Source organism: Crocodylus siamensis, chromosome 4 (assembly GCF_052110815.1).
Source record: "Crocodylus siamensis isolate JL-2025a chromosome 4, ASM5211081v1, whole genome shotgun sequence".
In the NCBI taxonomy this organism is placed as follows: domain Eukaryota; kingdom Metazoa; phylum Chordata; order Crocodylia; family Crocodylidae; genus Crocodylus; species Crocodylus siamensis.
In genome coordinates, this window is record NC_143398.1 from 49705597 (window position 1) to 49730365 (window position 24769).

Consider the following 24769-nt stretch of genomic DNA (forward strand, 5'->3'; position numbering starts at 1 on the left):
GGAGGAACAAAATACAAGCTCACATTTGGGAAAGATTTTTTTGGCCATGATTAATACAGGAAGTAGTGAATAACTGTGCTTCATGTCCTGCATGTCAAAAAGTAAACCCTAGTCATCCTCCAAAAGGTCTGTTAGTATGGCTGACCTGGGTGGAAGTTCTCTTTGAGTGTGTGGCAGATGATATTGTGGGGCCACTGTTAAGAAGTAGTACTGGACACCAATATATTCTACTCCTCTTGGAATATGCAACGAAGTACCCAGGGGCCATGCCCACACAGAGGGTGTCCACCCCAAAGGTGGAGGACAAGTTATTAGAAATATTCTCCTGGGTTGGAATCCCCAAAGAACTGTTGACCAATTAAGGAATGGATTTTACATCTCACGTGTTCAAGGGAGCGAGCAGAACACTGGGAATTAAACATCTAGAGACCGCATTATATCATCCATAAACTGATGGGATAGTGGAGTGATTTAAACGGATGTTGAAACAGCTGTTGGAGAAGTTCATGATAAAGAGCCCACAAAAATGGGACTGACTGTTACCACCTTTGGTATTTGCAGTAAGAGAGGCACCCCAAGCCCAACAGGGTTTTCCGCCTTTGAACTATTATACGGATGGCAACCACAAGGCATCCTTGATTTGATTAAATGAAGTTGGGAAGAGCAACAAAGTTAAAACAAGAACCTTTTTCAATATGTGATACAACTGAGGGAGTGCCTAGAAGTGGCACAGAGAGAGGCTTTAGGAAATCTTAGGGAGGCCCAAAGGTGACAAGCAACCTATTACAATAGAGGAGCCAGAGAAAGGAAATTTGAGTTGAAAGAATGCGTGTTGGTTCTCTTACCGGACCAAGGAAGTAAGTTACTTGCACGATAGCAGGGACCCTATGAAATTATGCACCAAGTGGCGCCTGTAGATTATGAAGTGCACCAGCCTGAAAGGAAAAAGAAAAAACAAGTATACCATGTTAACATGCTGAAGCTATGGCAAGAGCCAGAGTGCCTATATTTGGCCCCTCAACCTGAAGAACTGGAACTGGGACCCTCCCTGGGGGACGGGTATAGGAGAAGTAATGTGGAACTGGCCCCACGCCTATCCAAGAAACAGAAGCAACAGGCAATGGAGCTAGTGAAAGAGTATGGAGACATGTTCCAAGAGGGCCCTGGGATGGCTTGGGGCATGATGCATCAAATAAAGACCCCTCCAGGACAGGTGATCCACAAGAACTGGAGGCAGATCCCACAACAGCTACAGGATCAGATAAAAGATAAAATTGAGATGACGTTAGAGAAAGGCATAATACAAGAATTCCACAGTGACTGGCACAGTCCCATCATCATAGTACCGAAGCCAGATGGGAAAATTTGACTCCATATCGATTTCCAGAAAGTAAATGCGGTGGCTAAGTTTGATGCATAGCTGATGCTGAGAGTGGACAAAATGGTGGAGAATACTAGAAAAGCCAGCTATATCTTTACTTCATACCGAACGAAAGGCTATTGGCAGGTCCCATTAGCACCCGAGGACCATGAAAAGACAGCATTCGCCACACTTTGGGGTCTATTCCAATTGTGCCGTATGCCATTTGGATTACATGGAGCCACTGCTACATTTCAAAGGCTACTAGAAAAAGTCTTGGCCCCTCATAGGTGTTACGCTGCAGCCTATATAGATGAAATTATCATGTATACCACAGGCTGGGCTAGACATTTAACAGCCCTGTGAGTGGTATTGCAGGACCTAAGGAAGGCAGGACTAACAGCCAACCTGAAGAAGTGCACAACTGAGAAGGAAGAAACATGGTACCTCGGGTTTCAGTTAGGAAGCCGTAAGGTGTAACCATTGCTGGATAAAGTAGAGGCACTATGGAGTTATAAAGCTCCCCAAACAAAGAAACAAGTGAGGGCTTTCTTGGGACTGGTGAATTATTATAGAAAATTTGTGCCTTATTTTGCAGACCTAGTGGTGCCCTTGACCAAGATGGTAAGGGCTGGTGCCCCAACCAAAGTGAGATGGACACCAGAGGCAGAAAGAGTATTTCAAGAGGTGAAGGATGCATTATGTGTACATTGACTGCCATATATGCCAGATTTCAATAAACCATTTTTGGTAAAGATATGCATCAAACATGGGTATTTCATAGATTTCATAGACATCAGGGCTGGAAGGGACCTCGGGAGATCATTGAGTCCAGCCCCCTGCCCAAAGGGCAGGAAGTCAGCTGGGGTCTTAGGATCCCAGCAAGATAAGCATCCAATTTAGTCTTGAAGGTGTTCAATGTAGGTGCTTGAACCACCTCCGCTGGCACGCTGTTCCAGACCTTGGGGGCTCGGACAGTAAAGAAATTCTTCCTTTGGTGCAGTATTGGTGCAGTGCTGGTCCAAATGGAGGAAGGGGAAGAATGTCCGATAGCATATATAAGTAGAAAATTACATCCGTCTGAAAGCAATTATGCTGCAATAGAGAAAGAGTGTTTGGCGATCAAATGGGCCACAGAAACACTCTGATCTTACTTGTTAAGATGCAAGTTCATGCTAATCATGGACCACGCACCGCTGCGATGGCTACAAAGAATGAAGACAGATAATGCTAGGTTAATGAGGTGGGCTGTTAGTCTTCAGCCATATTGTTTTGTGATAGAGCATCACCCAGGGACCAAGAATGTAAGTGCCGACCACTTCTCATGACAATATGAAGAAGAGGGTTCAGAGAGGAAGGAAAAACCCCGAACAAAAGAGAAGGGGAGGGTGTAACAGGGAACCCTAGCGCTGTTACCAGAAAGCAGACTGGCCCCTTTAAGACCAGAACTCCCTGGGCACAGCCTGCTGGCAGGTAGGGGTTAAGAGCTGAGTTCTGCTGGCTGGTCAGGTGACCGGAGGGCGGGGAAGGTCAGAACTATAAAAAACCTGGGCTGACCCCCAAAGGGTCAGCTGCAGAGACTGCGGACTCCTGATGACTCCCAGAGAAGCTGCAGCAGCCCCACGAGCAGACAGTAGGAAGCAGAAGCACAGAGCCATGGAAAACGTGAGCTGACCAACTGCCTTTCTTAACTTGATTTTGATTATAGCCCAGGGGCTTACTGTTTGTGTTACAGATTGGTAATCTGGTGCTTTGTGGTTGAGGCTGTAGGGGAGGAGGCGGCATCATTAGTGCCACAGGGTGCAGTCATAAAGGGCCAAAGAGCCTGGTGCACTAGCAGGTGCAGGTGTACAGGGTCAGAAGGTCTGGTGCCATAGTAAACACAAAAGGTGGGCCAGGCCTGGAGACTGTTAGGGAGCTAGAGCCTCAAAGTCAAGTCCTATCTGGTAAGTTTAGGCTGGTAGCCCTAGCTAGAAAAAAATGGGGTAAAAAGCCCATGGTGGCTGAGAACCCCAACACAGAAGTACAAACAACTTCTGTGAGGCATGGGGCATGTCTAGGGGTGGTCAGAGCATGCAAGGACAACCCTAGTCATCAGGGCATACAAAGGGGCAGCCTCCCGCCAGAGTACTATCTTAATCATTATTCCATCAAGATGTGGCTGGAAAGTAAAGGTGGGATGCAAGACCAGAGACAAGAGTGAAGTATCAAAGGATTTCAGGGGTGCTCCTCAGAGGCCACTACAATACCACTGGGAATGGCAACCTGTTACAGATACAGACAAAATAACTACTGAGTGATTTTTCTTTTTTTATCAGGAGCATTACTAGGTACCTTCTTTACTAGGTACCTTCTTAGTTATAATGAAGCAAAACCTAATTAAATTGATACTCTTTGTTGCCTTTTACACCATTAGGAAATGACGAGTGTATACAAATGTTACATTTTAGCTAGTGGAATCAATTTCAGTGGAAGACATGCCATATGTACAAAAATTCAAAGCAATTCAACCACTTCAAAAATGACCAACATGATGGAAATCCCTGCCATATGAGACAAGGTTGAAGTGCTAATTGATTGGGGTTCAAGAGTGAATGAAGGCTTGCACACCTCCCCAACTGACTGCAGCTGCCACCCCAATCTCTGGAATCCCAGTCTGCCCTGCTCCCTCTCCCACTCCCCTGCATAAGGACAGTCTATGTTTCAACTGCATTCTACTGCTGCAGTCCAAGTCACAAAATCCCCTCCCTCTGACAGCTGAGAGATTGTTCATGTGGCAAGGAGAAGTGACCCAAAACCATGGGACACCCAACCTCACCATAATGCTGCCTTCTCCCACCCCCCTTTATCTTCTTATGCCCCTGCCACTCCATTGCACAGACACTGCCCTGAGGTCCTTGGAGCCCCCCCACTGCATAGGGGAAGATTTCCCTTCGCGAGACACTTCAGAGCCTCATGGCTGAAGGCCAACACACAAGGCTGAGGATGCTGGCTAGAAGCATTGTAGGGAGATAGACTTCCCTCCTGTGGCAGTCCAGAGTCCCACGCCTGCAACCCCATGTACAGGGTGTGGACCTGCAGTTATGAGCGACTGGTGCCTCCTAATACTGGGGGGGGGGGGGGGGGCACCAGCGGCCAATCTTCAACCAAGGGGGACAGGTCCCCCAGCGGTCAATCACCACCGCTGGCACAGCCAATCTCAAACAGTGCACATGCACCCTCTACATGTCGCCAATGCCTGCAGTCCCACACATGGACCTAGTAATACCATAGGCAAAGCCCTTCTCCCCTTCCCCCCACCCGAGTCTGCTAATAGCCTGACAGCTCTTAGGGAAATTTGTGAGGGAGCAGCCAATTGGCCCTGACCTGTGCCCATGTCTCCTGTCACCTGAAGTTGGCAGACAAGGGACCCTGAAAAGCATCCTGGGATGCATACTCTGGCTCCCCTTAGCTGCATGCTTTGAGCATTGCAGGCTGTCTGCAGAACACAAAGACAACCCTTAGAGTACCTGTATAGGTTTCAAGTGGTTGAATTTCAAACAGCCTAAAGTAAGTGGCTGCACTTCCACCAATTGAATTGAACACTTGTACACACCCAGTGTTTGAGCCCATAACCCCTTGAAAATCATAAGAAATATATATGATCTATATTTGAAACAAGCCATCAAACAACTCTGCACCCCTACTTCCCCAAAATACTCTTATCAAAAAAGATGCTGAACATGATGATCAGGTGATACAGAATTATGATCCATCCTCATTCTTTTCATGGCAAGACAATCTCACCCCTAGAACAGGGGTTTTCAACCTTTTTTAATAAGTGTACCCCCGGTGGCCCCCTTTTTAATAAGTATGCTTCCGGGGGTGGTGGGGAGGGTAAGCAGCTGGACGCCAAGCGGGGGGACGGGGTGGTGAGAGGCCAGACACGGAGTGGTGAAGTGGCAGCAGCACGTCTATGTGGCCCTGCTCTCGCCGCACCCCAGCCTGCTCCTGTGAAGTAGTGGTGCAGGGTGGCGGCCCCCGTGTACCCTCTGGGACCTACATGTACCCCCAGTTGACAACCCCTGCCCCAGAAAATCATGATTGCCACATGGAGACAGAGGTGGAAATGTCTTTAACAAAGAGGTACCTATGAAGGGAGTGAATCAGTTTTCCTATAAGGTTTTCCCATCTCACCTGCATGCCATTCAATATATTCTTCCACATACCCATTATGGACCACACAGAATCACTACGATACTATGGAGACTTTACCTAGAAACAGACCACTATCCTACATTGACTCTTCAGTGCTTCAGACAAGGATAAGGCAAAGATGAATGTTTTTTTTTTCTTAAAAATATGACAAAAAGGAAGGAGGGAAAGACTGTGAACACTTCATATTTTTTAACCACCTTACCTCAATGTTGATAAATGATTCTACTTTTCATTCACTGAAAGCATGTGACCAGTTCTGCCATATTACTGAATATTGTTTTATAAAGTGTAGTTTAACTATAAAATGCCTAAATCAAAATAACGTGAATTTTGTTCAAGTTTTAACAACTACATAAAAAGCACAGAGAATAAGAAATAAAAATGATAGTTCAGAGATAGATTCTAAAATCATTGATGTTTATGTTTAGAAAGGGATGAACTTCACTTTCTTAAAAAACATTTTAAGCTTTTATAACATGCTACTAAAAGTTTGTGTTTTAGTGAACTCGTTACATTAAACTAGCAATGATGCATTCTGGATATTCTGTTTTCTCCACAACTGTAGTCTAAATAGTTTCAATTAAATGACTTGTGAAAGAAAAAGTAGCCAAAATTCAGTGCAAACCAGATAAAGAACAGGAGAGAACATACAATATTAAACTTTATTTACTGCAAGCTTTCCGCTGTTATACATTAACTTATTCCAAAAGCTAGTTATAATACCAATCAATCTACAGTAGATTTAAAAAAAAAAGAAGAAGTGCTATGAATTCATTTGTTTACAGTTGACCAAGTAGGCTGAATGATTTGATACAATGGCTTTTATTAGTCCGTTTTTACTGTACTACATTATATAGCATTTGTATTTAGAAGCTACAGCTCCTATTATAGTTTTCCTGCTAATACAAACTGTCACTCTTAATTAACAATAGATTAAAAACTACATTATGTTACTCGATCCCACAGAATTAATTTCCCAAAGAAAAAGCTTACTTCTATTTAAAATATGAAGACTGTCCCATCTACTGTAAAATATACATCTCTGTTTTGTATTAAATTCTAAAAGCCTAGTGATCCATGCGCAAAAGTGTCAGAAGAGCAATAAGAAAAAGAAATCAGCACAATGTCCCTTTCATGCAAGCACAACCCTCCCCCCACCTCTAAGGAAAAGTAACAAATCTGGACCAAAATATAAATTCTGTTGGAGACAATGCTAAATGTTTTCAACAATTACAACTTCTGGTAAAAAAAGCATTAATATTTTAACATCAAACCCAGTAGAGACTTTTTCCTGGCATACTGTGCATAAAAAGTATTCCCGTCTGCTTCAATGCTTTGCTTTTTTCATGGGCTTAAACCTGTCAAATTATTCCATTTGATTTCAGAGAATTCTCATATGGCAATCTATTTTATTTACTTTATCTTCAATAAAATGGTTCAGTGAGCATTAGCAACTATGAGACACAAGTTTCAATCAGTCCTCTGGCAAAGGCGTCAATCTGCATTAGACCTACTGTGCTGTGAGTTGCAGCTAGAAAGCTGGAGTAAGACAGGGCAACAGTGTATGAGTGAGCAAGGCCTAATAAAGCAGCAGTGAAGAGAAAAAAAATCTCCCTAGACACCAGAATGCACTGCTTATACAATACGGGTGCCTAGTTCAACACACCAGTAGCTTCTTAATAAAGCTGACAGCTAAAAGGGGGCTCCAGACTCCAACTTTATTTTACATGACAACTACAGTAACAGTCCTCTGTTGTCATGTAGTCAACATTTAAAAACTAGTATTCAATTAACTTAAAAATTGTATTTTCACCTCCACTTTTTGAGTGGCATAGAGCAAGGACCTTGAAAAGAAATGTATACCACTTTTTCCATAATCATTTTATACAATTACTGAGATAATGACAATTTTTAACATGTTTTTCCATAAAAAGTCTATGACATTTTAAATATAACTATTAGATTAGGCATGAACCACAAAATAATCAGTGTGTGAGAGCAACAACTCATTTCAGAAGATGATACCATTATGAACTAATTCCAAGAACTGTGGGACATCACTCTTGGATGTCATGAAAATATCTCCCAAAGCACAAACTTTGTAATAAGTGATGCAAGCTTATATTTGATATGGGCTATAAAACGCAGATTATTGTAATACTGCTCTTCCCAGCAAATCAGACCATTAAGAACATACTTAATGTTCAGGTGAATTGAAAGGCAGGCCAGTTAAAATCCATATTTTCTTACTTTGTATAATCATAGCAAAAAATTTACTACCTACCAGTTCCAGGCCACAAATTTGATTTTATATATGTAAACTACTTTTGATTGTGCAAGAAAGTTGCCTTTACCTTTATATTCCATTAAAATGTTTCTACAAGTTCCCCAAATACCAGTAATTTACAGCTAACTACAATTATCTTGCAAAGGTAATTCAAAATGCTGTAAAAATAGCCCAGCTACCAAAAAAAAAAAAATCTAAAGTACTGGGTTTATGCTTCAGTCTTTCTCCAGTAAGAATTAGAATTCAAGTGCAACCCACCCAATGTTTTTGAGGAAAGAAGTTCTATATTTGTCTTTTAACATTATCCCTCCTATTCCTAGTATTATTCTGGGGCTCTCTATGAGTATAGCACAGCATTCAACTTCTGAGTAGGAATGTGGAACATGCAGCCTTCTTTGAGGAAATAATTAGTGCCACTCTATTAATCATTTGGCAGAGTAGCCCATACTATCCCATTGAGACCAAATGCTTCACACCTCTGTAAAGCACCTGACCTCCAACAAATCAAGAGTCACCACTTAACTTCCAAATCTAAATTCAACATGTAATGACCCCTTACTTTTGGATCTGCCAGTATTATATTATTGATAATAAAAATGTAATCATAGATAATAAGTAAATTTTTGTAATAAACAAGAAATATAAAATATCTGTATATAGGCTGTGTTATTAAAATTACATAATGTCAGAACTATAAGGAAAAAATCATCACTACGTCTCTTTTTCATAAGTAATCAGTTCAGTAGTTCAGTCAATCAAGTTTTCCATACTGCAGCAAAAATACAGCTCTCTATAATAGAAAAAGCATGTTAGAATTTTTCCTCAAAGCACTAAGTCAGAAGATCATGAGGTTGATTCAGTTGACCCCAATGGCCAACTGCTTTATAGGAGTGCAGCTTGAAGGAAGCCACCCGGCGAGCCATTCACCCAAAGGAGTGCTAAAAGTCTGACTGAGAAGTCTATTCATGGATGAAAAAGCAGTTCCTAGAGTCCTTTCAGGGTTGTTTTTATATTACAGCACAGTCCGGCATGAAAAAATTACACTGATACTATGAGGCCTTTTAAAGAACAAATAAAATGGACAAGTTTAGGCACCAACTACAATATTTTACAATCTAAATTCAGATGCAAGAAGATTAGGGATAACAAAGAGTGAGGGTACCAGAAGATCATCTAACTATTTAATACATCTTCTAGATTATTTAATACATCTACAGGACCATATCTTCATGATTCAGTTAACCACTTAAAATTATTACTACTGCCTTTGAAGGAAATTTTCAAGATGGATTAGAATAAAGTGACTTAACAGATCAGAATTGAAAGGGCATCTCATAAGTACAGACTAGTGTGGAACAACAGGGAGAGAGATCATTTCAAAAGGAAGCTCAAGATCTCTGACATTTTGATGTTGCTTATTTTACAGTGTGCAAATATGCGTGCACACTGCACATTGCAGGAGCAAACATGTTTGTGCAGAGGGAAGTCCAGGCTTAAAAATTAAGCCTTTACCTGTAACAGGTCAAAAGAATATGTCTCATTGGAAAGAAATGGAAAAAGTATAAAACCATCCTCTTCCCTGGTTTCTCTTCTGACAGGAGAAGATTTTTTTGTTTTAATTTTCCATCCCTCTTTTCATTTAAATTACAAGAATTCTTAGCTGGAATGGAAGTGTACTTGGTTAAGTGACTTCTTGTAAGACAGGCTAGAGAAGCAGTATCTCTAACTATCCTTATTTTTACTCCCAAGTATGATTTCTTTCTGATATCCTTTTACAAGTATTCTCAGGCCCTGAATCCTAATTTTCACTGCAAAGGAACTCAACTAGAGAAGTCTGAGGTATACAAGAGCTTGCACTTTAAATTTATCACTATTTCCTCCTTGAGTCCAAGAAAAATACCCTAACCTCTTCTACATTACTGCAAGAAACAAAGACCTATTACTATAAAAGCCAAATACATTTGGCTTTCCATAAACAAAACTATTTGTTATAGATGGTATTTAACTCAAAATTAAAGGAGAAAAAGTTGAAGAAACAGAATAATAGTTACTTTCATCCATATGTGGTAGAACTGCCTCACAGTCCAGACATTTGGAATTCAATAAAGTGATACTGCCAAATTATTATAGGCACATCAGTCAGTATTACTGCATTTCTGGCATTACGTGGCAGAGAACATGGTAAATCTCCAGAAAAAACATCTTAATATTTTTTGCTGGAACTGTTGTTGTTGGCTGACCAAATTGTAATTGCAGCGTGCCAATGCAACAAATATCTTCCTACCATAAACAAACAGTCTTCCAGAATATGGGACACAAACTATGGAGAAACTGACTAGTATTAGTAATGACAAGTATACCTCCCAGACAGACGTATGACTGGTATACAGAGAACTTTCCATTATCGTTTAGAAAACAGAATCTGATCTGCTTTATATCCTAAACTTTTTTTGTTACATAACATACACGCTAGCTTGAAAAAAAATTAAAACACATCATTATGTCTCCATATACAATATGAGAAGATTAGCTATTTCTGGGCAATAGTAAAATGCTGTCAGTAATAATAATAATATAATAATAATATCCAATTGTCAGAGCCTCTGATCAGGCATGCCTGGCTAGGCCAAGCACCTGAGTCATCACACCTGCCCCTGATCTCTGGCTAATGTGACTGCCCCAGTTCTCTGCAATGGATTGGCTGCTTAAAAGCACCACTCACCCCATATAAACACACCTGCAACCTCAGGCTGCAGGTATGCCCTTATACTGCCTCAGTGTGTCCTGGCACTTGGTCCTCACCTCTCCTGGAACTTGGTCCCATGCGCTCCATGCTGCTGACCCAGACCCCAACCCCAACCTGATGCTCTGGTAACCTGTGCCCCCACAAACCCCCCAGGTTGCTCCTAGTGGCCTACCACAGGCCTGGCTGCCTACATCCCAGCCAAACCCTTATGCTGACCAACATAGTTATTAAGGCTACAGTTACAAAATAGGTCCATTTCTCCCTCCATTTACCACTGGTATTACATATTTACATAACCCTATATGCCATACTTACTTGAATACAAGATGCGTCTTTGTATTATAAAACAAGCCCCTCATCATATAATTGCATACAAGCGAATCTCATCAAATAGATTGTCCAGCATGTGCTAAACAATGGAAACCAACATGAAGTTGATTAAATGCAGCTAACACTGAGCATGACTATAAAACACATGGCCCACATTGGACAAACATGCTGATGGAAAAACCTACCACAAGGATAGGTTACTACAGCCCATCTGAACAAAATATATGGTAGAGGCAACTAAGCACAGTCCCCCTCACTGCCAAAACGTTTTCAAGTTATGGGAAGCCATGACACTTCATACATTTTGACTTTATCTTCATTCCCACAGCTGAGCTGTGCCTTTCCTTCCCATTTCCAATTAATCCTGTTTCTTCACCAACCTTAAATACCTTGCAAACATCACCAAACAGGAACCCAAATAGTTCCCTCTGGACACTGCTCCCTTCGGGATCTCCAACTTCTGGCCAGGCCCCAGCCCCTGCCTGTCCCAGCTTCAGCTGGAGCAGAGAGCACAGCCCAAAGAACATGCAGGGCTGCTGGGGAACTCTGGTTTAACTTAAACCAGGAAGGGGTATGGGACAGAATTTGAATAAACCAGATTGAGCTCAATCAGTTACTAGATTCAACCAGTTTCCACCATTTCGAAACTCAGTTATGTGCACTGAACTTATGTTCTGTTACAGGTTTAAACCAGTTTCTGATCACTTAAACCAGTTTATGTGTAACTTTTGTCCCTAGCCCTGGGGTTTACTGCGATAATCTCAGGAGATAACCTGACATCACCTAGAGTTCTGACAATGAGAAAACTGTTCCGTAACCAACTTACTCTCACAAATCGGAGGAATATTTATTCAGAACAGAAGCCTTTCAGGAAAAAAATTAATTAAAAATGGGGAAACTACCTATACACATGCCTAGCTTGCCAGGTGGCCATTTACCTCCCACACGGAAACTCTCACAGGGACAATCTCCGATCAGTCTCTTACTTGTCTGTTCTTGGATTGTCTCTCTTTCCTCTTCTTCCTCCCCCCGCCCCACTCCCGCCAGGTCAGGGATGTCATTTTATACAGTTTTAAACCCTTTGTTTTCTCAGTCCTCTGAACCAGGTCAAATCAGTCTGTGCTTCCTCCCCAGGAGGTTGAAACTTCAGAAAACATGTTACATGCATTGTTTCAGCATTAATTACTCCCCAAGTGCCTTTAGATCCTGCAGGAACTATTCCCTACCTTACCCTCTAAACCAACAAGCCCACAAAAATACTTACAATATCCATAACCTTAAACCTTAAATATAGCACATTTTTAATATACTATTATTCTGAAGCATCTGTCACACACTGCACAACGGAGAGTGAGGGGTTGGGTATGGCTGCATGTATCTACACAAATTTGTATGAAAGTAATTTGCCCTGGTTTACATTACAGTATGTTGTTAAGGTACAGATTGGTGAGACCAGACCAGAGAGGTTGTCAAGGTGGAAGGGAGTAAGATAAGTTCCTATCCCAAGATGGATTCAAATTGCATGGGCTCCCTTCCATCAGAAGTCAGCTAGAGATATTTTGGTATTTATAAATGCTTTGCCCACTTGGAATAATCCCCAGTGGATACTACTTTCTTCTACTCTGTCTACAGCAATATGAAATCAATTGAAAAAACAACAACAGACATTTAAAACAATTCCCTATGGCAACAACAGGCCTGGTTAAGCCAAGCAGAGGAATCAGTGCTGTGAGCCCCCTACTTGCTTCTCACAACATAGTTCCCAGCATGAGAAGCAGGCACAGAGCTTTGCCCTGCTGTTCCAGTACTCTGGAAACAGGATGCCTGGAGGAGCCCACGCTTTCTCCAGATGCGGATCACCTTAGTCTGGGGATGGCACAAGCAGCACGGAAGAGGGGGAGGTTGCAGAATGGATGTCTGCACTCCTCCCTCTCCTGAAATTATTTCTAGCAATGGAAATTTCCATGAAATTCTTCTACATGCTAGAAATGAATGTTTGCATATGGCTTTAGATACTGGTCAGTACTACAATAGTATGCGTCTCAGTCTAATGTATTTATCCTCAAACAAAACATTATCTGATGCAGTGAAATGATAATGCCCATATTTTGCAGGTAAGACACCAAGACACAATGAGACAGGTATAAATATTCTCTTTCCAGTTGGTGATACAATTAAGTACATAGTGGGATTTTCAAATATGCTTAGGTGCCCAGTTTCCCCTGATATCAATGGGGGTTTGGCACACAGGAAAATCCTACAGGCACCTACCTGCAGTTTTAAAATACCTAAATCTGGTCCTATCTGACTAGCTCAAAATCATCTAGGCAATCTGAAGCAGACATGAATATTAAATGCAGGTTTCTCAAGACCAGGGCCCACACCCTAATAACCAAGAATCCTAGCTCTCAGGTATGTTGAAATGCAAACACACACAGAGCTCTTAATGAGAAAAACTGAACTCAGAGTCCTGGATTTCAAGGTAAGGTTTGTGTTCCCAACTAAGTATAGTTTACTATTGTTTCAATAAACTTGTGATACCCAAGCATTAGGATTCATTATATTAATTTATCATCTCATCCTTGCAAGTTTAAATATATCAGTATTTAAAACAAAGTATATATTTAGTTTAAAAACATGTTTCTGAGCAAGGCAGCTTAACTATCATCTTGCTAAAGCAGCTAGTATAATGAAACTATATGCCAGCGTTTCCCAACCTTTTTCATCCCATGGCACACTTCCATGGCCTCTCCCATCCCATGGCAGACCAGATGAATGCAGAGCGGCAAGGAGAAGAGGGGGTGGCACATGGCTGGATATAGAGCTGGGGGGTTGCAAATGGATGTGAAGCGGTAGTGGTGCAGGGTGGCAGTGGTAGCACTGGCTGGAGCCCCACCCCACCAGGAGCCATGCCCCCCAAGATCCTGCAGCACACCTGGTTATGTCTGACAGCACACCAGTGTGCCATGGCACACCAGTTGGGAAATGCTGCTATATACCAAACTCAACTTTAGCTTCTCAATGTCCAAGTGAAAAAAAAAACTTTGAAATAAAAATTATTAATTTTTCGTCACTTATCAGTGCACCATTTGTTGGTATTTAGTGCACTTTTATAGTCTTTGTTTAAAAACAAAACTAAGCATTACTTTGCAAAGACTGAATAAATACAGTGCCTAGGCAAAATATCTAGTATAAAATATTATACTTCCTCTTGGTACAAGTATCAGAAAAAAAGGGATCAGTTCTGTTTTCCACTACACATTTCCTAGTTTTGTAATTGCAGCATCCCTCATTTGTACAGCTGAAATATCATTGGCTATACTGAATTTGTATCCCTTAATCATATACAAAACCTCTTCAATATTCCGAATGAACCTAGATCACTTTTTTGCTTAAGTTTCATAGAAGATGAAGAAGCTGAGAAAAGGAGAGGAGAAAAGGATGTGAAGAGAGATACTTCTATAACTACTAACTCCTTATGCTCAATTGTCTAGACTTTATACAAATAATAATAATGTTGAGGGAACAAGAGAAAGCAATTATGAGTTTTTTGAACAGACACTGGCAAAAAAGGAGCAATGCTAGTAGGAGAAAAGAAATCTATAAGCATCATACTGCAATTTGCAGTGCTTTAACTGTACTCACTTGCCTCTTCCAGGCCTTAAAAAGACTTCCTGATTTCAGCCTTGAACTGGAGAGGTGTATGAAATCAATTCCAGTATCACCAGCCTGATGAGATAAAGAAAAATAGTTATAGTTATCTATCTACTGACAGAACAGATTCAGATAGTCTTATATTCTGTAGCTAATTCTTGATTTTCATGGGACAATGACAGTGTTGGTGGAAATATAAAAGGAGTATTTTTCTTTTGTCATACAATTTAATAAAACATTTGTGTATCAAAGAAAGGAAGAACCTCTTCTCATGACACTCATAAACCCCATGGAGTAATGGAGTGAAACTAGCTATATTTTTTATGTTTAATATGATCAATAATGCTTAATATAGCCAAAAATGAGGTTTCATTGTTTTAGGTATTATACAAACACAGAGTAGGAAGCAGTCCCTACCCAAAAAAGCTGATAATTTCAACAGCAAGACAGACACAGAGGCCAGGAAAGGTTATAACCAGGGATCCTGGTTTTCTCTGATTCAAAAAAATCCCCAATCTTCAGTTTAAAAAAAAAAGTAACCCCAAATCCACATTTTCCCATGATTTAAATGAAACATCACTAATATATAAATATATATATAGTGATTTAAATGAAACATCACTAATATATAAATATATATATAGTGGTATTTCATTTTAATCATGGAAAAATGTGAATTTAAGGTTACTTTTTTTAACTCAAAATTGGGGATTTTTTTTAAATCAGAGAAAACCAGCGTCCTTGGTTATAACAAATAGAAAGAGTGAAAAGTGTGACTGCATCACAGTTCCTGTTAATGCCAGTTATTTTCCTATTGGGTTGGGATTAGTTCTGGAGCAGGTAAGGGGTTATAAGGTAAATGGAAAATAAACTGGAGGAATGCATTAAGAGGGACAAGCATGGAATGAACCTAAGGAAAACAGACTATACGGGAAAAAAGGTTGGAGCAAATGGCTAATCAGTATAGGGCAGAGAAAGTCCAATCAAAATGGCAGAAATGTTTCTGTGTCTGAAGGTCCCTGCTTTGGTTGCATCTGTGCCTGGTCCTACCAGCTAGAGTCTCTGGCTGGCTTTTCTCTACAGTTTTTCTCAAGTTCACTGGCAGCTGCGGGCACCTGGGAATCCTGGCTTTCCAAGTAGGGATATTCCCTAGATCGTTCTGAGTCCAGACAGGTGCATAGAAAGAAGAGTGTCCCCATTTCCCTGCCCTGGTTTAGCAGTCCCTGTTTTGGCTGTTTCTGGATATGACTGTAAAAGGTCAAATATTGATGCCCTTTTCTTGCAGAATATAGTCTATAAAAACTTAGAAAAGACAGAAGAACTAATCAGAACTTCCACTGGAGATATGAATAAGTATTCTGATTATCAGTTACCCACTTTAGATTTGTTGTTTTCCCTAAGGTTAAACAAAAGCACTGCTAAACTAGGAGTTTTTTTAATGGCTCCCTGTCAAACATTGATCAAGCTTTTAAAACTTGAGGAACTTGGTACATAAAATCCTGTCACCAAGAACAGGGAGAAAGATCTGGAAGAGCAGAGAGTCCTTGGAAATCTCTACAGTGGCATATAGGATGAGGAAGAGCAGCAAAGTTAGGTTTTTCCAGACAAGCCTGGGGAGGGACAAATACATGGTGCAACCTATACCTCAAGGGCAAATACCTGTAACACGATAAGTATTTGTGAACTAACACAAGGGGAAACAATAACCTCAACCACCAAAAGGGGATTATGGAGACCTAAGGGAGAGCCTAAAAAACTGGTAAGGAATAGAAAAAAAATCAACACTAAAGAAGAAAATATATTCATTATTAGTACTTTTGTTTTCATATCACTGCTGTTAATACTTCTACAGTTATTCCTAAGTCACCACTCCTTGGTGGTGGTGGTGCCAATCCCTCAATTCGAGGTTAATCTCTACAGCAGTGGTGGCTCTGCCCCACTCATGCTGCTCTTCTCTTTTTTCTTTCCTCTTCTTTTTTCTTTCTCTCTCCTCTCCTTCTCTCGTCTTCTCTTTTTCTCCTCTCTCCTTTTTTCTTTTCTATTTTCTCTTTTTTCTTTCTTTCCCTCTTTCTCTTTTCTCTCCTTTCTTCTTTTTCTCGTCTCCTTTTTTCTCTTTTTCTCTTTTTCTTTTTCTTTTTCTTTTTTCTTCTCTTCTTTCTTGTCCTCGCTCCTCTTTTTCTCTCTCCTTTTTCTATTTCTTTTTCTCTCTTTTTATCATTATTTTTCTCCCTCTTTTCTGTCTCTTTTAAGCATGTTTTACAAACATTAGAAACATACAATTTGTTACACATTAAGAAAACATACTTAACAAATGAGCCGTGATGCCATAAAAACTGGTATTTACTGTGAAAAGAAAAGCAGTATTTATTATTATTTACTCCATTAATAATGCAGTGCATCCTGCCATGTACCCACCACCCCAGTTCTGTATTTCTAGCATGCCGGTACTCCAGCAATTTACACAGTAGGCATTGCAGTTTTTTTTGGTATTCTGGCCAAAAACATCGCCTACCCCCATTCTATCCCTTCATATGTGGCAGTTTATCTTCAACCTGATTATTGACAATGCTTAAAATTTAATATCTGTTCTGTTCTTTGAGGCTGAGAAACCCATTTTAGCTCAACTCCCAGATAATTCTCTTTACAACTTTAAATGTGATTAATAGGAAGTTGCATTCAGAAGCATAGATAGTTGTATTTTAATATAATGTTGCAAGAAATATTATCTCAGGCACGATTCAACAGATTTTACTCACACAAGTAGCCCCCTAAATGAGGGGACAGTTCTAATGAACTGAAAAGCCTCTCACTTTTATGAGGACTACAGGTGTTGGCAGCTCCAGAATCCCATGAACTTTTCAACTGTCACTTCTAACAACAAAAGTTTGGGTGATTTTTTAAAAATTACATAAGGTCAAGGAAAGGAAGAGTAACCTGCATTGGTTAATAATTAATTAGATTTATTATAAGAACATTGGGGAAATCAGAATAGATCATTAAGTAAATTCTTTATATAAAGATGGTAAGTCTTATAAACTAGAATTAATAAGTTATGTTTGTCAGCCTAGCACAGAGAGACATTCAGCCCTTATCCTACAACTTGTTCAGATGGGTAGACCTCTTGTCACTTTTGACATCCTAACTCATCTTACTTGCTACATGTGTAGTTCTATGGTCCTTCATGTGGAACAAGGTAATACATAATACAAACACAAATGGAAGTATTAATTTTTCAATTAGTCATTGTTAGGGTTGTTCTAAAAACATGTGTAAAAGTAATTCAAATTACAAGGATACAGCATCCCTTTAATATTTTTTATTCAAGTATGATGCCTGTGTTGCAGGTTCAGTGGTCTTCTGATCTCCATGACTATTGGTTTCATCTACTGTACTTATTTTCTCATCTTAAATTTAATATTATAATTTTTCAGGGTAGGAATATTTTTTGACTTTTTACAGTGCCTATTTTAAGTTTTCAAGCATCTGATTATCATCAGTATTATTGTTACTACTACAGTTACTATTATTATTATTTACTTTATCCCATAACTTTTATGGTATCACTGGTATCATGTGCCTGCCTACGTTGATCATCTTAGGTCTGTTAGCTGCCTTTGATACAGCTGATGAAAATGACTGTTCAGTAATGGGGGTGGTTAAAGTCAAGTGTTGTGGATGTGTTTGTTGATAGTTCGTGTATGCTGTTAAGGGGAGGGTGGTTCAGTGCAGTCTAAACAAAGATGAAGGCACCAGACTATGCTGGATAAGCACCTTTTGGTAATAAATTTTGCAATGCTAACCAATGCATGAGCTAGTCAACTGCTACCGATGTGTACTTGTGTGCTTTTCTTGCCTAAAGGTATACCACTACTATTCAAAAAGGCCTATACCCTCCCTCACCTTGACTCTCCACTGTCGTTTATTTAGAACCATAGAAAGTTAGGGTTGGAAGGGACCTCAGGGGATCATTTAGTCCAACCCCCATCAATTTATTGCTAAGATCTTAAAACAGCTAGCCACCATGTTGCAATCAAGCATGCCTTCTGGATATCCTGCAAGTGCTTTCTTGGGCAACTATAATTCAAACAAACCTTCATTTTTACTTCCTCAGCATACAGCAGGGCTTTGTTATTGGTCTGCTTCTTGTTCCTCCTCATTTGGAGTAAATCACAAAAGGTGTTTCTGATGGAATTTCTCTGGCTAATAGATATGGCTTTCATGCCAACTCTGAATGCCACACCCATGTAATAACATGGTAAACATGACAGTTTTGTATACCTTTAATTTGATGCAGACATGGACTTCACACTGACTTAATATTTATTTGAAAGAGCCACTAAAGGTCATGCTTGTTTTCTGGATTTGAAGGACTACCACCCATGAATGTCAGAATAAACATTCAAAAAATTTCTAAGACAAGCAAACCCACAAATGAATAGGAGTTCAGTTGTGCTAACAGATTTGAAAAGGCCAGAAAACTGTTCCTGAGGCTGGTTGACATCAAAATAAGGTTTTCCTTAAACTGATGGTTAGTCTAAAGCTGGTTGTGAAGACAATTAAATGATTGACTTACAGCTGAAGATCTTCCTGGAAGGAGGCTACAGTGCAGTCATTGGCTTACATGTGTTACTGCATAGTAGTCCGTTTAGTACTCAGAACCCAGCCTACTGAGATTATGCAACCTTTGAATAGTTTAGAAGGTATTTCAGTGTTCACTTCTTACGTTATCTTGTCTAGAACCACTGCATATAGAATAAGCTACACCCTTGTTTGACACCATTCATCACAGAAAGGCAATAGATAAATTGTATTTACAGTTTTCACATCATGGAACTATCATGAATAACAAAAACTTTCATAAAGCAAGAAAAATTTGCTAGACAGGCAAGTATAAAGTCCCAAATCTGGGTCAGCTCACTGTATCAAAAGACTTTTGTCAAACCAATAAAAGCTATGTAGAAGTTCAGATGCTGCATTTGATACTTTTTCTGGCTTTGTCAATCAGGGAAAATAATATCAGTAGCTCAGCAATTTGCCTGGAATCTACATTATGATTCTGGAATCTTCTTCTCAACAGGATGCAACAACAGTTGTTTGAGGAGAATCCAACAGAGGATGCTACCAGCCAGGGCCAGCTGATGCATACTCTGTACCCAGATTTTTTTTCCCCTTGATCTTTACTGATCTTGATGGTGTAGTGTCAGCCTCATGTATGGATGCATCCCAAAGCATTTGTCCACATTCATATCAACACAGAGTAAATATTGAAATTGTTAGGCCCAATGCTGCTTTTTGCAATCTGGTTAGTACATTTCTGGTGCCCTGTCAGAAGCAGAGAAGGCAGCAGACAGCTTCTGCTTGTCTTCGACCCTTACGTTTTTCCACATCCAAACTCCATCTTTGCTTTGCAGAAGCTATGAAACCTTTCAGGATGACTCAGAAATAGTGGGCAAATCTACATGAGATGCTTAGCTGGGGAGTAGTGTAGTTTACTGTCTGTGCACGTACTTAGTAAGTGCTTTCTTAGATTTACTACACAGTAAATCTTGCTAATTGCAAGTAAAATTGCTATCTACCAAAAAGTAGCAAATTTACTTTTGATTAGTAGTAGTAGTGCTCGTCTAGACACTTGACCAGGAGCAAATCTGCTCCCGGTCAGCCATATACCAGGGAGTTGGAGATTGCTCCCTGTGCCCAAGGATCTGCCTGCTGCCAGAGCAGGCTCTGCAACTGGAGCCCAGGCAGGGACTATGTCCCCCTGCCCTGGCAGAAGGGAGCTCCAAGCTCCTAGCTCTGGGATCACGATCAGGGAGTGGGGCTGGGAGATCCTTATCTGCCAGTCCTTGCTCAGCCATTGCAATTGGGGAGCAGAGGGCTGGGAGATCCTTCTCTCTCAGCACCAGCGCTATGGTCGTGGGGCCAGTGCTGGGAGCATCAGCTCCGTGACATTAGGACTGGTGTTGGGAGACCCATATCTCCGCAATTCAAAAAGGATCTGGACAACCTCGAGAGTGTCCAGAGGAGGGCCACTCATATGGTTAGAGGCCTGCAGGAAAGGCCTTATGAGGAAAGGCTGAGGGACCTAGACCTTTTCAGCCACTGCAAGAGAAGACTATGGGGGATCTAGTAGTAGTACACAAATTCACCAGGTGGGGTAAGCAGGGAATAGGAGATGCTCTGTTTACCAGAGTACCTCTTGGAAAAACCAGAAACAATCGCCACAAGCTGATGGAAAGTATAGATTTAGGTTGGATATCAGAAATAACTTCTTCACGGTTAAGGACACCAGAACCTGGAATGGGCTTCCAAGAGGGTGCTCTCCCCTACCTTGGGGGTCTTGAAGAGGAGACTGGACAAGTACCTGGCTGGGATCACGTGACCCCAGCACTTTTTCCTGCCACTGGCAGGGGGTCAGACTTGATGATCCTTTGACGTCCCTTCTGACCCTAGCATCTATGAATCTATGAATCTCCCAGTGCCAGCTCTGCAACTGTGACCACAGAGCTGGCACTGAAAGATAAGGCCCTGGAACTGCAAACTAGTACTGGAAAATAAGGATCTGCCCCTGGGGGCATGTTATAATGTCCCAGGGGACAGCTGTCTGCTGGCCCCGTGTTTCCTGTCAGCCCCAGGGGAAGCCTAGAGTTCTGCCTGGTGGTGGCAGGACCTCAGTAGGGCCTCAGACAGCGGAAGCAATTTGCTGCTGTAAGCAGCAAATCTGCTCCCACTTCCCTACATGTGCAGATGCCTTCCCAGGAGCATTTACTCACAAGTAGTTTACTCATGAGTAAACCTATCCCTGATCAAATGCATGTGTAGACATGACACAGTAGTTTGTGCAAGAGTCACCATCAGATTTGGCAAAGATTAATACTGTTCAAGTCCTTCTGAAGCATAATGGCATAGCTGATAAGATGTCACCGGTAAGTATGTATTCAAGATATCCTGTTCTTATTCAGTTGTCAAAACATGGAGCAGTAATCAGCAGTTCATGCCTAGAACACAGACTAAGCAAATAGGTAGCTCACTAACGTGCATAATGACTTCATAATTTGCTACAAGTTTTCACTCTAAGGTGGGTGTACAAACCATGCTTTAACTATATTTACTTCAAATTGTATTTCAAATTTCAAACATGCTTTCAAGTGTAGTGCAAAGGCTGTTTTGAAACTCTGCCCACTAAGTGGAAAATTCATATATAACACGGCATATGTAAATCACTAAACTTCAATTGGCTTTACTAGAGCTAGAAGATTTACAGACAATCTAGACCAGTGGTAGCCAACCTGCAGCAAGTGTGCCACAAATGGCAGCTACAGATTGGCCACCACTGGTCTTGTATGCAAGCCCAGGCTTTCAGCAAAGGGAGGTACCAGAATGAAGGCAGGGAGTGGAGCAGGGGGCAGGACCTACTGCAAGAGGTGTCAGGTGTTATTGCCAAGAGATAAGTTAACCATTACCTAGCCCTGAAGCCACCACCAAATTAATGGTTTTGGATCCTTGTTTGCCATATAAAGCTGTGGTGCTCACACAGCAGAGAAGAGCTAATCTTGCTTTTGGCTCTAACACCTCCTCTTGCAGTATAACCTAACCTTGCTCTGCTCTGCTTGGCTACAACTGGAAGTTCAGGTCACCTGCCTCCATTCCAGCACTCCAGAGTGCAGATTGTATCAGGTAGGCACATTACACAGTGCAAAAGCTATCGGGTAGGGACTGAGATCAGAGTGGCACTTGGGGAGGGGCAAGCTTAATTTGCAGCACACCTGTCAAAAATGTTGGCCACCACTGATCCAAGCTATTAAGTCTATATAAATTTTCATTAGAGTCTACTGCCTACAGTCCTTCAAATGTATAGATTCCACATATCACTTATGATAGTTTAATCAACGACTAAAAACATATGTCAGAGCAGGCCCACCAGATCATGTCAATGTTAATTTCGGTCAACTAAAGCATATGTAATTTACTAAAAATATACTATTCAATATAGTATGCTGTGCATATGCACTAAATTGGTGTAATCTTTATGAAGACTCTCCTGATATGCTCTTCAAGGTTATGCTTAAAATTACTTCAGACATTAATATATATTCTAAAACAAAAAGAAAATCAATTTACTAAATTGCAGGGTTAGAAATACAAACTGAACCAAACAAAAATAAGCAAACTGCAAGAAAATGTTTAATTCCTTATCAAAATCCAGTACTAGCTCTCGAGTCATATGATCCCTGAAACGGAAAAACTGAGTCCCTTAACTACAACCGCCCTACTGGATGCTATTATAATTAACAAGAACATGCAAAATAAATTAATAGTTATGTTTTATAATCATGTCAAAGTGAAATGAGCCCATGAAGAGGCCTTAGTACTTACTGTGATCTCATTAGCCAGTTTTTACATGCTATTTTATATTACTACATACACAGCTGAAGAGTGTATTTTGTCACTGTTTCAATGGATCTAAATTTTAAACGTTAAGTAATGTGAAGTAACATCTTAAGCATAAGGACTATTTTGGTAGTGTTGCATATAATGAAAGAGTTTTACCGACATATTGAAAGAATACAAAACAACTGGAAATTACTGATTGGATTGCAGGTGTTATATTTGCGGCTTTTCAAAAATAAATACAAGGTTTTCATTAATTTTCCAAACTAGACCCAGACATAAAGTGACAAGCTACAGGGTGGCATGTGGCAATGAGGCAGGCACAGGCATGGAGGGACAAGAAGCAAGGAGCAGAGGTCCTCCTTCCCATCACTGCTTTCCCTGCCACTGTAAGGAGGGGGTGGGGGAGATGCATCTATGTATCAAAAACTATAACAAATTTATAAATTGCCCATGTATAGAAACTACTTTGTGGCTGTGGGGCTGTTTTAAATCCAAAGCTGTCTTGGATCTGGGTAAATACAGTATAATCACAATGTTTCACCAGGGTAGATAAAAGTTACTGAGTTTTTTTAATTTAAATGATAAATGACTTTTCCTTTTTAAAAATAAACCAGCTTAAAATGGAATTTGATTTTAATACAGAATAGATCACGGTGTAAATTTAGTATAACCTATTACAATAATTTAAATAAAATAATACGTTGAGTCAATGAGCTTCTACTAAAATCTCTGGAGTTAAAGACACATGTTCTCCCATATAAAAATGAGATGAGGAAACATCTAACTTTTGAGGTCAAACTTGAAAAATATGTCACAATATTTCATATATTAGAGGCTTGACCCTGCTTGGGATGTAGGGTCTATATAACTGGATGCAGAAGATTAGCTAAGCCATGTTGCAACCTAGTCTCAGACTCCAGTAAATGTCATCAAGTATACTCCTTAATTAGGACTTAACTGAGGACACCTAGATGGTATCAAACTCCTGGGGGGGGGTTTCTCTATGTGAGCTTCACTAGCTCAGCTCTCAAATTATGAATAATTATAATTCTGCACCTGTAAATGGAGGCTTATTTTCCAGCTCATGGTAAAACAACCATCTGCTCAGTAACTACCAGCCCTCTGCTTCTGAATGGTTCTGGGTACTTCAGTTAAATTGCTCTTCTTGGTCCCTCTGAATACGTACAAGGATGTAAACATTAACTTCTCAAGTATTCTATCCATGTCTCTAAACCAAAATATACACAATGCCATGGACTTACAGTGGCAGAAATCATGCATTATTAGGGATGTTAGGCCAGGGTAAAGTAAAAGGTAAAGTGGATTATGTCACAGGGAGAAGTCTTGGTTTGTTGTTAATTTCTTGTATAGAGGAGAAAGAGGGAGCAGAGCAAGTGGCAGTGTATGCAACAGAAAGCACCAAGCCTAAGCTCAAGACTGTCCAGGAAAAGGAACAACATTCTATGGAGCATAGACTAGTCTTGATTTCAACACCTGGAAACTGGAGGACAAAAGTATCATGGCTGCAGGTTGCAGCCTATTTGAGAATATTTTCAAGAAATTTCTGTTCCACTGGGGAAAAGGGAATATGTGCCAAATGTAAACAGCACAACAAAGAGATACAAGACCAGGTAGCTCAAATGAAGCAATATATAAAAAAACACTTCTCAGAGGGCAATGAACTTCAAGATGGTGAGGTGGGCATGACAGAGCAATCTGGATCAATGGGTTAATAAGCTTACTAATTTTGAATCATTCTTATTGATTGCCTACCATATATTGCAATGCTAATAAAAGAAAAGTT

The 24769-nt window shown here is 40.4% G+C and overlaps 1 protein-coding gene across 11 annotated transcripts in view; it reads right to left on the reverse strand.

The window, feature by feature from the left end:
- Positions 1 to 24769, reverse strand: part of FOXP2 (forkhead box P2) — a 651774-nt gene that overhangs the window by 417163 nt on the left and 209842 nt on the right. For 8 of the 11 annotated variants that reach the window (XM_090042266.1, XM_090042268.1, XM_090042254.1 and 5 more), the window contains one exon: positions 14566 to 14649. The exons of 1 other annotated variant lie outside the window; for it this stretch is intronic. The gene's annotated coding sequence lies outside the window, so the exon portion shown is untranslated. The remainder of the gene's footprint in view (positions 1 to 14565; positions 14650 to 24769) is intronic. 2 more of the 11 variants (XM_090042255.1, XM_090042256.1) reach the window with 1 other exon arrangement.